Source organism: Ovis aries, chromosome 12 (assembly GCF_016772045.2).
Source record: "Ovis aries strain OAR_USU_Benz2616 breed Rambouillet chromosome 12, ARS-UI_Ramb_v3.0, whole genome shotgun sequence".
NCBI classification, from domain to species: Eukaryota; Metazoa; Chordata; class Mammalia; order Artiodactyla; family Bovidae; genus Ovis; species Ovis aries.
In genome coordinates, this window is record NC_056065.1 from 70,865,987 (window position 1) to 70,877,018 (window position 11,032).

Here is an 11,032-nt window from a genome sequence, read left to right on the forward strand (position 1 = left end):
ATATCAGCTCCAAGTGGGTGTCTCAGCTGCCTCATTAAGCAGCCACTTCACCACTATCAGCTTCTGGATGTGAGCTAGGACTAGCGGATCCCAGGACATGTACCTACTCCCACCGTTGCTGAAGAGTGAGGCCCAGATTCCAAAGCAAGGTTACACTCAGTCCTGTGTCAGTGGACCTAACACTCTAACAAGCCTCTGGATTGTGGTGTTGGCCCAGGCTCTCCTGGCAGAAAAAGCCCATCCAAACCTAGAATAGCAACCAGGAAGATGTCGTTTTAAAATTAAACCTTTATTTGATAATTATACATGCATACGCCGTTGTAAAAAACAGTTCCAGAGAGATCCAATGTACTCTTTATCCAGTGTCCCTCCAAGGGTAGCATCTTACAAAAGTACAATGCTGCAGCTGGGAGACAGACATGATTACAGATCAGTGTGTTAGTCACTCAGTCATGTCTGAGTCTTTGTGACCCCATGGGCTGTAGCCCACCAGGCTCCTCTGTCCATGGAATTCTCCAGACAAGAATACTGGAGTGGGTTGGCATGCCCTTCTCCAGGGGATCTTCCTGACCCAGGGATGAAACCCAGGTCTCCCATGTGTCAGGCGGATTCTTTACCATCTGAGCCACCAGGGAAGCCCGTTACAATTTGGATTGCTCCAATTTTGCCTCTCTGTCTTTCTGTGTCTGTGAGTCTGTGTGTATGTACTTCTTTCTATACAATTGTATCATGTGTGTAGGTTTGTTTATCCACCTCCGCAGTCAAGATACAAACCAGTTCCAGCCCCACAGGATTCCCTGTCTTGACTGTTGCTTCTCCCTCTCTTCTCCCCAGTCCCTAGCCTCTGACAACCATTCATCTGTTCTCCATGTTTCAAAACCTCTAAATTTTTTAAAAAGATTTTTTGATGTGGACCGTTTTTAAAGTCTTTATTGAATTTGCTTCAATATTGCTTTTGGGCCTCTTTTTTTTTTTTTAAATGCTTTGGTTTTTGGCTGTCAAGCATGCTGTCAAGGGATCTTAATTCCCTGACCAAGAAGTGAACCTGCATCCCCTGCACTGGAAGGTGAAACCTTAACCACTGGATTGCCAGGGAAGTCCCTCAAAAAAGAGACTTAATAAATGGAATCATTCAAAGCATAACCTTTTAGAATTGGCTTTTCCCACTCAGTATACTTCCCTGAAGAGTCATCCAAGTTGTTGCGTTCACCAATAGTTCATTCTTTTCTATTGCTGAGTATTCTACGGTATGAATGTACAGTTTGTTTACCTTTTCAAGCATTGAAAGACAGCTGGACTGTTTCCATTTTTTTTCCTTTGGCTGTCATGAATAAAGCAACTATGAACATTTGTGTATAGGTTTTCGTGTGAACAGAAGTCTTCATTTCTCTGGAATTAATGCCCAAGAGTGCAACTGCTGGGTCATAAGGCAATTTTATGTTCAGTTTTATTAAAAACAATAACAACAAACCTGCCAAGCTCTTTTCCAGTGCCACTATACCATTTCACATTCCTGCCAGCAATGTGAGGGAGCCAGTTTTCCTACATTCTCACCAGCATTTGATGTCACAATTATGGTTTTATTTTTCTTTAATGGCTAATGCTATGGAACTTTCTGGCCATGTGTTTATTTTCCATCTGTATATCTTCAGTGAAATGTCTGTATCTTTTGTCCATTTTCTAACTGGACTTCTTTTTTTTTTTTACTATTGAGTTTTAAGGGTTCTTTATGTATTTTGGATACTGGTCCATTGATAGGTATATGTTTTGCAAACATTTTCTCCCAATAGCTTCTTTCATCCTTTTCACAGTCTTTGATTGAGCAGAAGCTCTTAATTTTAGTGAGGTCAGATTTATCACCTCCTCCTTGTATGGATCAAGCTTTTGGGGTCAATTCTTGGAACTCATTGCCTAGCCTTAGATCTCAAAGACTTTCTCCTCTGTTTCCTTTTCCTTAAAGTATTTTATACCTTTACATTTTATAAATAAGTCCAGGATCCACTTGGAGTTAATGAAATATGTTTTTAAGTTGGGGCTTCCCTGGTGGCTCAGACGGTAAAGAGTCTGCCTGCAATGCAGGAGACCGGGTTAAGTTAGACATTTAAAAAGTATACTTTATTATACAGATACAGACTTCAAAAATTTCTATATGCTGTTATTCTAATATCAAATAAACATACTATTTAGTTTTTCTTTTTATTCTTCTTGAATTGAAACTGTAAATAATAATAGCCAATAATATTAAATATTGGTAATAAACTAATATAAATCTTAAGTGATCTTATAATTGGACTTCTTTAATATGCAAATTAAACTAATCACTTGAAGGCACACCCCTAAAAAATTACCATCAGGTGTCTGAAATGAAACTTGGTCCTTGATTTTGGGTAGCCTAGTAGATTAGTGCCTGCTTTGGAGCTTGTTTGCCCATTGATCCCTCTGTCCTTAGTGTTCTTTGCCTGATACATAGCAGACACTCATCAGATGTTTGTAGAGTGAACTAATGCAGGGCATTTGGGAATACAGAGGTCCTCCATTGTACAGTGTTTTCTTGTTTGACAGAGAATAAGTATCTTTCTATAAAATGAGGCAGAAAGCAAATAACATTTTAATATTGACTTCCATTAGGACTTAACGAGACATTTTTCTGTATGGATATAGTTGAAAACTTGTGAAAAGGAGTGAGTTAAAATGGTAATTACCTGTTGTATGTCACAGGTACTATAATTCTGGGAGTACGGCTTCTTCCCAGAGTTAATGAAATATGTTTTAATCCCAGTCAAGATAAACTGTTATCTCTTCCATGGTGAAGAAGAACAAATATAATCAGCTTCCCACAAGTGGCTGGTTCTTGTCCTTGAAAAATGGTTCTGTACTGGGGGCCATGCAATCTGAAAATTGCCTGTGCCTTCAAGATTGAGGGCTCACCTCATTTGCTTCCCTTTCCTGAGGGATCACAGTCCCGTCTTGCCTCTGATCCAATGTCTGGAAATAGTTGTTCCATATCTTTGATCCAGTTTTTCCATTGTTTATAGAGAGATAGTTAAGTCCCATTTTTCATGGATGAAGGCAAACCTGAATCTGTTTTTGAAGATCAGGCCAACAGGATTTGATTATGAGTTGGATGCAGGTTGTGGGAAAAAGAGGACGTCAAGGATGACTTCAAGTTTCTGGCCTGAGGACTTTCCTGGTGGTCCAGAGGTTAAGAATCTGCCTTCTAATGCGATGGACATGGGTTCTGACCCTGGTCAGGGAACTAAGATCCCACATGCTGCAGGACAACTAGGCCCACACACCACACCGAGGGAGTCCACATGCTGCAGCTGCTGAGCCCAAGTGCTCTAGAGCCTGTGCTCCTCAGCTAAGAAAGCCCGTGGACCCCAACAAAGACCCAGCACAGACAAAATAAAGAAATGAATGAAGCTTTTGGTTTGAAACCGGAAGAGTGATATTGCCATTTCCTGAGTTGAAATCAGATTTAGCCAGGGAGGTGAGGAGGTCGAGTTAGGAGTTTCATGTGTTAAACGTGAGATGCCCATTAGACATCCTAGTGGGGATGTCAACTTTCCACTTGGATGCACTGGTCATGTGTTTAGGCTGGAAGTCAGGCTGGAGGTGTAAAGTTGGGGATCGTCTCTGTATGGATAGTGTTAATACTCAAAGCTGTGGGTCTGGGTGAGATCACTAAAGAAGGATGGACAGAGCAGGTGGAAGTCCAGGACTGGGCCCTGGGGCTCTCTGATAGGAAACATTTGGGGAGATGAAGAAGAGCCCACGTTGTCTGTGCCAACCCTCCTCCTTTCCCCACAATTCTCTTTTGCTCTCAAGGCCATGCCCCATCCTGTCTGCTATCAGCATACTCTTGCTGCCTTTTTGGCACTGACTTTTGCTGACTTACTTGTCCTGCAGCCATCCAACTTTGGGCCTGACAAATCAGGTCCAGGACTCACCTCAGGCCCTGCAGACCTCTCCAGTCCATCCATGCCCTCAAAGGCCTCTGAGGTCATTTAAGATCCATCTAGCTCTGTCAGGACTGGCTCCCCTGCTGAAGTCTAAAGTGGGAATAAGGCCAATGACCCCTGGCTCCCAGTGTGAGCAATGCCTTGCCCAGAACCTCTTTTCATCTGAGGTGGTAACTTCCAGATACACACACACAGACACACACACACACACACACAGACACACACACACACACAGACACACACAGACACACACACACACACTTGACCAAGCCGGGTTTTTTTCTTCCTAAGAGTCTGTCCTTCTCAGTACTGCTTTATGGGCTACCTAGGTAGGTTCTTCCACGCTACTGACCTCAAAAATGAAGTGTACATTTTCCCCAAATTCCCAGTTTCCACATAGCAGTTTCTTACTGACTGGATAGTAGTCATTAATATTAGCATCTCTCATCTAATCACATGCAAGAAGAGTCGTATAAGGGTGATTGTCACAGTGGTACTTATGAAGGCAGAAGTATTAGAAAGGACCTACGTGACCCAACGGGCTTCCCAGGAGGTGCTAGTGGAAAAGAACCTGCCTGCCAATGCAGGAGGCATGGGAGACGCAGGGTTCGATTGACCCTGGGTTCGCTCCCTGGATCAGGAAGATCCCTTGGAGTAGGAAATGGCAACCCACTCCAGTATTCTTGCCTGGAGACTCCCACGGACAGAAAAGCCTGGCAGACTACAGTCCATAGGGACTCAAAGAGTCGGACACGACTTAAGCGACTTAGCATGTATACACATGACTAACAGTAGGAGATTGAGTAATAAGTTAGAGTACATGCATAATATGCCCCCACTAAAATAATTTTGCAGATATGGGAAGATGTTTATAATAAAAGCTGATTTTAACATTTTCACAAGGCAGTTCAGTGTAGTGTGCAAAAGCACTTTTAGGATAAGAGACTTAAAGAGAACTTTATGCCTTGAACTCTAACCATGAATGGCTAGGTAGAGAAGGATAAGTTTGCAAAGGAGACTGAGCAAGGTGGGTAAAGACAGAGAAATCAAACAAGGAGACTGTTGTGTCGTGGAGGATAAGGGAAGATTATTTTTTTTAAGAGAGAGAATGGTCATGTATAACCACTCAATAGAGTCAAATGCTGAAGAGGCAAGATGAGGACTGAAAAATGGCCACTGTATTAATCATGAATATCCCTGATGACCATTGAAAAAGCTGCTTCAGGAGAGTAATAACAGTGCAAGTCAGACTGGAGTGTACTGAACGTTAAAGGGAGGAATTAGATTGTGTACAGGAATAGAGGAAGAAGGCCGCAGACCGAAAAGCATGTATGTTAATATCTTTTTTAATGAGAGAGATGTGAGTTTGTTTAAATAACCACCAGAAGCGGACTTCCCTGGTAGTACAGTGGCTAAGACTCCTTGCTCTCAGTGCAGGGGCCCGTGCTCAATCGCTGATCAGGGAACCAGTTCCCACATGCCACAGCTAAGAGTTCGTACGTCTCAGCTAAAATATCCTACATGCTGCAAGTAAGACCTGGGACAGCTAAGTAAATACATTAAAAAAAAAAAAGTATGAGACAGACCGAGTACAGAGGAAGAGACTAAATATACAACAGAAAGATTGGCTAAATTACAGCTAAGATTCACTGTAGGAAGGTGAAGGAGAATGGGATATAATACACAAGTGGTGGGATGGCTCTTGGTTAGAGAGTAGATGGGAAAACTCTTCCAGTGTAATGGGGAGCAAGAAGGAAGGGAAGTCTAGGTAGGCTGAAACATTTGGTGGGCTTCCCTGGTGGCTCAGATGGTAAAGAATTCGCCTGCAATGCAGGAGATGCCAGTTTGATTCCTGAGTCGGGAAGATCCCCTAGAGACGGGAATGGCTCCCCACTCCAGTATTCTTGCCTGGAGAATTCCATGGACAGAGGAGCCTGGCGGACTATAGTCCGTGGGGTTGTAGAGTTAGACATGCCAGAGCGACTAACAATTTCAACACAAAAGGGGAGGAACTGGAAGATGATGACTTCTGAGGAAAGGGAGGGTGGAGGTGAGGGCCCTCAGGGGAGTGGAGAAGTGTTGGAACAGTGTTGTAGGAATGTTGATAGGAACAGTGTTGACAGAATGTACCAGAAATCCAGTAAAATTGTCAACCACGCTTTGGTGCATGTAGGGTTGATGATCCTCCTAAGTTACAGTGGAACCTATCTGACTGGGGGCTTCCAAGTTAGCATAGTAGTAAAGAACCTGCCTGTCAATGCAGGAGACTCAAGATAGATGCGGGTTTGATCTCTGGGTCGGGAATATCCCTGGAAGAGGGCATGGCAACCGACTCCAGTATTCTTGCTTGGAGAATCCCCATGGACAGAGGAGCCTGGCCAGCTACCATCCACGGGGTCACAGAGGCGGACACGAGAACGAGCCATCTGCCTGATGGTAAGACTTTCCTCAGTGGTGTTTGGGGTCTTGAGTGCAGACAAGAAGAAGGCAGAGAGATCAGTTCTTCAGGGGTTGGATTTAGCCATCGAGGAGAGGTGAGAATCTTTCCCCTCCCCTGTTTGCAGGCCTGGGGGACGGGAATAATTAGCTCCCAGCTCTCTGTGGAAGCACAGCTCGGGGGAGGGGTCCTCTGTCTCCACAGAGTGAGCTTCCCTGCAGTTCACCTCCCAAACTTCCTGCCCCTGGGACAGCCTGACTGATTGCCCGCGTGGAGCTCAGCCTCCCTGCACTGTCTCAGCAGGCTTGTTGGGAACTATCCCTTTCAGCTTTCAGAAAGTGCTGTTCTTTGATCCGTACTGTGCTTGTGAGTGCACGGGAGGGACAGGGTTTGACCCCTGAGGAAGGTTACTGTGCAATTCTAGTGAGGACTACACAGCTCTCTTTAATGCTTCAATTAACTCGACAGTCTGGTGCCCACACTGCCTTCAAGGAAGCAACGGCTTCCTCTGGCCCTTGGCTTCTGCAGAGAGTGATACAGAGTGGAGATGCTTCTGTCCCTCCACTCTGGGTGTTTTACCTGTGGAGGAGACACAGGGCAGCTAGGTTATAATCTGTGCACGAGTGACAGTCCTAACCTGCTTGCTGGGCCAGAGTGGTGGACTTAGGTTGCAGCTTGCACCCAGGCCTCAGGGGTGGTGTCTACTGTTTGGAGAACAGAGGAGAGCAGGTGAACACAGGGTCGAGTCACTGATGTACCTGCTGAAGCATGGACAGTGCTCCCTAAGCTGGCCAGACTTGGGAAGAGAGCAACCCCACTCCCACCTAGACATACACACTCCAACCAGGGAAAGGCCACACATGTCTCCTGTGTCCTAGCTCCCTCCGGGCAAGGGAGTGCCATTTAATTGATTACCCTCGGCCAGCTGACGAGTCCTAGGTCCCTTGCCATCTCTGAGCCTGTTACTTCCCCTACAACTAAATAAGATGACCGTTAGGTTCCTTCAGTTCCAGCTACAAACCTGACTGACCAGCAATGACATCAGAGTTTTCTTGTCTTATGGTCATTGGATCCCAAGGTCTTAACATCTATTGGATAATTACACACAGAGTTTCAGCACTGCTCACAAGGCTGGTGGGGGTAGGAGGAGAGGATACTTTAGGATGGCCCTGCCCTGAAGAAAGGGTTGAGACTAGCTTTGATTCCACTTTTTAGGCCCTGGTTTCTTCAACTCTTAAATGAGACTTGGAAGCCTAGGAGGTCTTTCAGATGTAGTTTTCTGAATTGTTATAATTTTGAGCCCAGTGGATAAGGGCTTGCCAAACTATTTGCTTGGCATGTGTGCAGTGCTATGGTGGAACACAATCTCTATCTTTAAGGAGCTCACAATGTATTTTTAAAAAATAACCCAGGGACTTTCCTGGTGGTCCAGTGGTTAAGAATCTACCTTTCAGTGCAGGGGACACAGGTTCGATCCTCAGTCTTGGTCCAAGATCCCACATGTCTCAGAGCAGCTAAGCCCATGCTCCACAACTACTCAGCCCTCACGCTCTGGAGCCTGTGAGCCACAACTGGAGTCCATGAAATGCAATGAAAGATCTTGCATGATGCAACAGCCAAATAAACGGACAAAGATAGATAAATACATCTTTAAAAATAAAAAAACAGTAACCCACATACATAGGGCAATATGTCATAAGATGCAGTACCATCGTGGTCTAATGAGTAACAGAGACGCCCCAGAATGACTTTCAGCACGCTGGAGGCTGGAGGAGTCACACTTACAGCTTGCTTCCCCTTGGCATCCTGCTACTTCGGCTCTTAGAAGGAGCTGTGTGCGGGCCAGACTGCAAAGTTTAGTTCTGGCTTCAGCACTTGCAAACACTGGGGAAGTTACTCGAGCTCTCTAAGCTTCAGTTTCCTGATCATTAAGATGGAGATAATAAAAGCACCTCCTTGCCATGTTATTGCAAAGATTAACTAAGCCCTCAGCAAACTTGGGCTTCCCTGGTGGCTCAGTGGGTAGCATCTGCCAGTCATGTGGGAGACCTAGGTTCAGTCCCCAGGGTGGAAAGTTCCCCTGCAGAAGGAAATGGCAACCCACTCCAGTATTCTTGCCTGGAAAATTCCATGGACAGAGGAGCCTGGTAAGCTACAGCCCATGGGATTGCTCACACATGGCTGAGCCACTTCACTTCTCAACAAACTGGGCATGGGGAAACCTACCTCAACGTAATAAAGGCCATATATGACAAGCTCACAGCTAATATTACACTTAATGGTGAAAAGCTGCAAGCTTTCCCCTTAAGATCAGAAACAAAATGGATGCCCACTCCCACTACTTTTATTTAACATAGTACTGGAAGGCCTAGCCAGAAGAATTAGGCAAGACAAAGAAATAAAAAACCTCCAAATCAAAAAGGAAGAAGCAAAATTGTCCCTCTATGTAGATGACAGGCTATTATGAGTAGACAACCCTAAAAATGCCACCAAACATTGTTAACATTAATAATCAAATTCAGTAAAGTTGTAGGACCCAAAATCAAGGTACAAAAGTCAGTTGCCTTTCTATACACTAATATGAACTATCAGAAAGAGATATTAAGGAAACAATCTCATGTATAATTGCATCAAGAGAATAAAGTACCTAGGAAAAAATTTAACTAAGGAGGTGAAAGATCTGTACACTGAAAATTATAACACATTGAAGAAAGAAACTAAAGACATAAATAAATGGAAAAATATTCTGTGCTCATGGACTGGAAGAATTAATATTATTAAAATATCTATACAATCCAATGCAAACTACAGATTCAATGCAATCCCTATCAAAATTCCAATGGCAGTTTTCACAGGACTAGAACAAACAATTCTAATGTTTGTAAAATTCTGGAATTCTAAAATTCCAAATAGCCAAAGCTATCTTGAGAAAGAACAAAGCTGGAAGTATCATGCACCCTGACTTCAAATTATATTATCAAAACGGTACAATATTTGTATAAAACTGGAAACAAAGATCACTGAGACAGAATAGCCTAGAAATAAACCCATGTAAATATGGCTAATTAATTTTTGACAAAGAAACCAAGAACATATAATGGGGAAATGATAGTCTCAATAAATGATGTTGGGAAAACTTGGCAGCCACTTGCAAAAGAATGAAACTCCTATCTTACGCCATACACAAAAATCGACTCAAAATGGATTACGGACTTAAATGTAAGACTTGAAACCATAACACTCCTAGATGAAACATAAAGGGTAAGCCCCTTGACATCACTCTTGATACACATCAAGATACACATCACTACATGATAATATCAAACTAAAAAATATCTGCATAGCAAAGGAAATCATCAACAAAATGAAAGGCAACCTGTGAGACAGGAGGAAATATCTGCAATTCATACGTCTGTTAAGGGGTAAATATCCTGCAGAGTTCCTCCTGGACCCAGTTCCAATGTGTGTGGCAGGCTTCTCCTCACCAACAAGCAATGTGTCCAAAAATGCAACTCAATTCTGACACTATCTACCTGTTGATAGAATCAGAAACCACAAGTAAAGAGCTCAGTCCCACGAGGGAGCCGTTCTCGACCTCAGTTGTCATTTGTTCTTCTGACCTACTGGCTAAACTAAGAAGTTCCCACTACTGCCTCCTGGGTTTGATTAATTTGCTAGAATGGCTCATAGAACTCAGGAAAACCTGTTTACTCACTAGATTACCAATTTATTATGAAGGGGCAATAAAGATTATGAATCAATAGCCAAATGCAGAGATACATAGGGCAAGGTCCTGAACAAAGGCACTTCTGTCCTCACGGAATGTGGCGCCTGACATGGTGGCACATGGAAGCATTCTGGTTCCCCAACGTGGAAGGTCTCCAAAAAGGACCAAAAAGCCATCCTCAGAGACATGATCGACTCAGTCATTGGCCAGAGGTGTTTGATTGAACCTCAAACAGCTCTCTCCTTTCTGGAAATCAGGGCATGGAGCAGAAGGGTCCTGTAGTCATAGGGTTGGTTTACCTGGCCACCAGTCCCCACCCTTAGGTGCTTCTGAAAGTTACCTCTTTCACATAAGAAAAAGCACCTTTATCACTCTCAACACTTAGGAAATCCCAAGGGTTTTGAGAGTTGTGAGCCAGGAACTGTACATGAAGACAAAATATATATGAGAAATATATCTTGGGCTTCTGAATAAGCAAATACATATTTCTTATACATCATGATATCACAATCCAGAATAAAGAGCTCACAAAACTCAGTAGCAAAAAACCAAACAGGGACTCTCCTGGTGGTTCAGTGGTTGACAACCCACCTGCCAATGCAGGGGACATGGGTTCAATCCCTGGTCTGGGAAGATCCCACATGCCATGAGGGAACAAAGCCCGTGTGCCACAACTACTGAGCCCGCCTGCCTACAGCCCATAGTCTGCAACAAGAGAAGCCAGCACAATGAGAAGCCCATGTACCTCAGTGAAGAGCAGTCCCCACTCACCGCAACTAAGGAAAACCCAAGCACAGCAACGAAAATCCAGCACAGCCAAAAAAAAAAGAAAAAAAATCAATGCACTACAGTAATAGAATGAGTGAAAAAATAATATTAATAACACACCATCATCTCAATTGATGC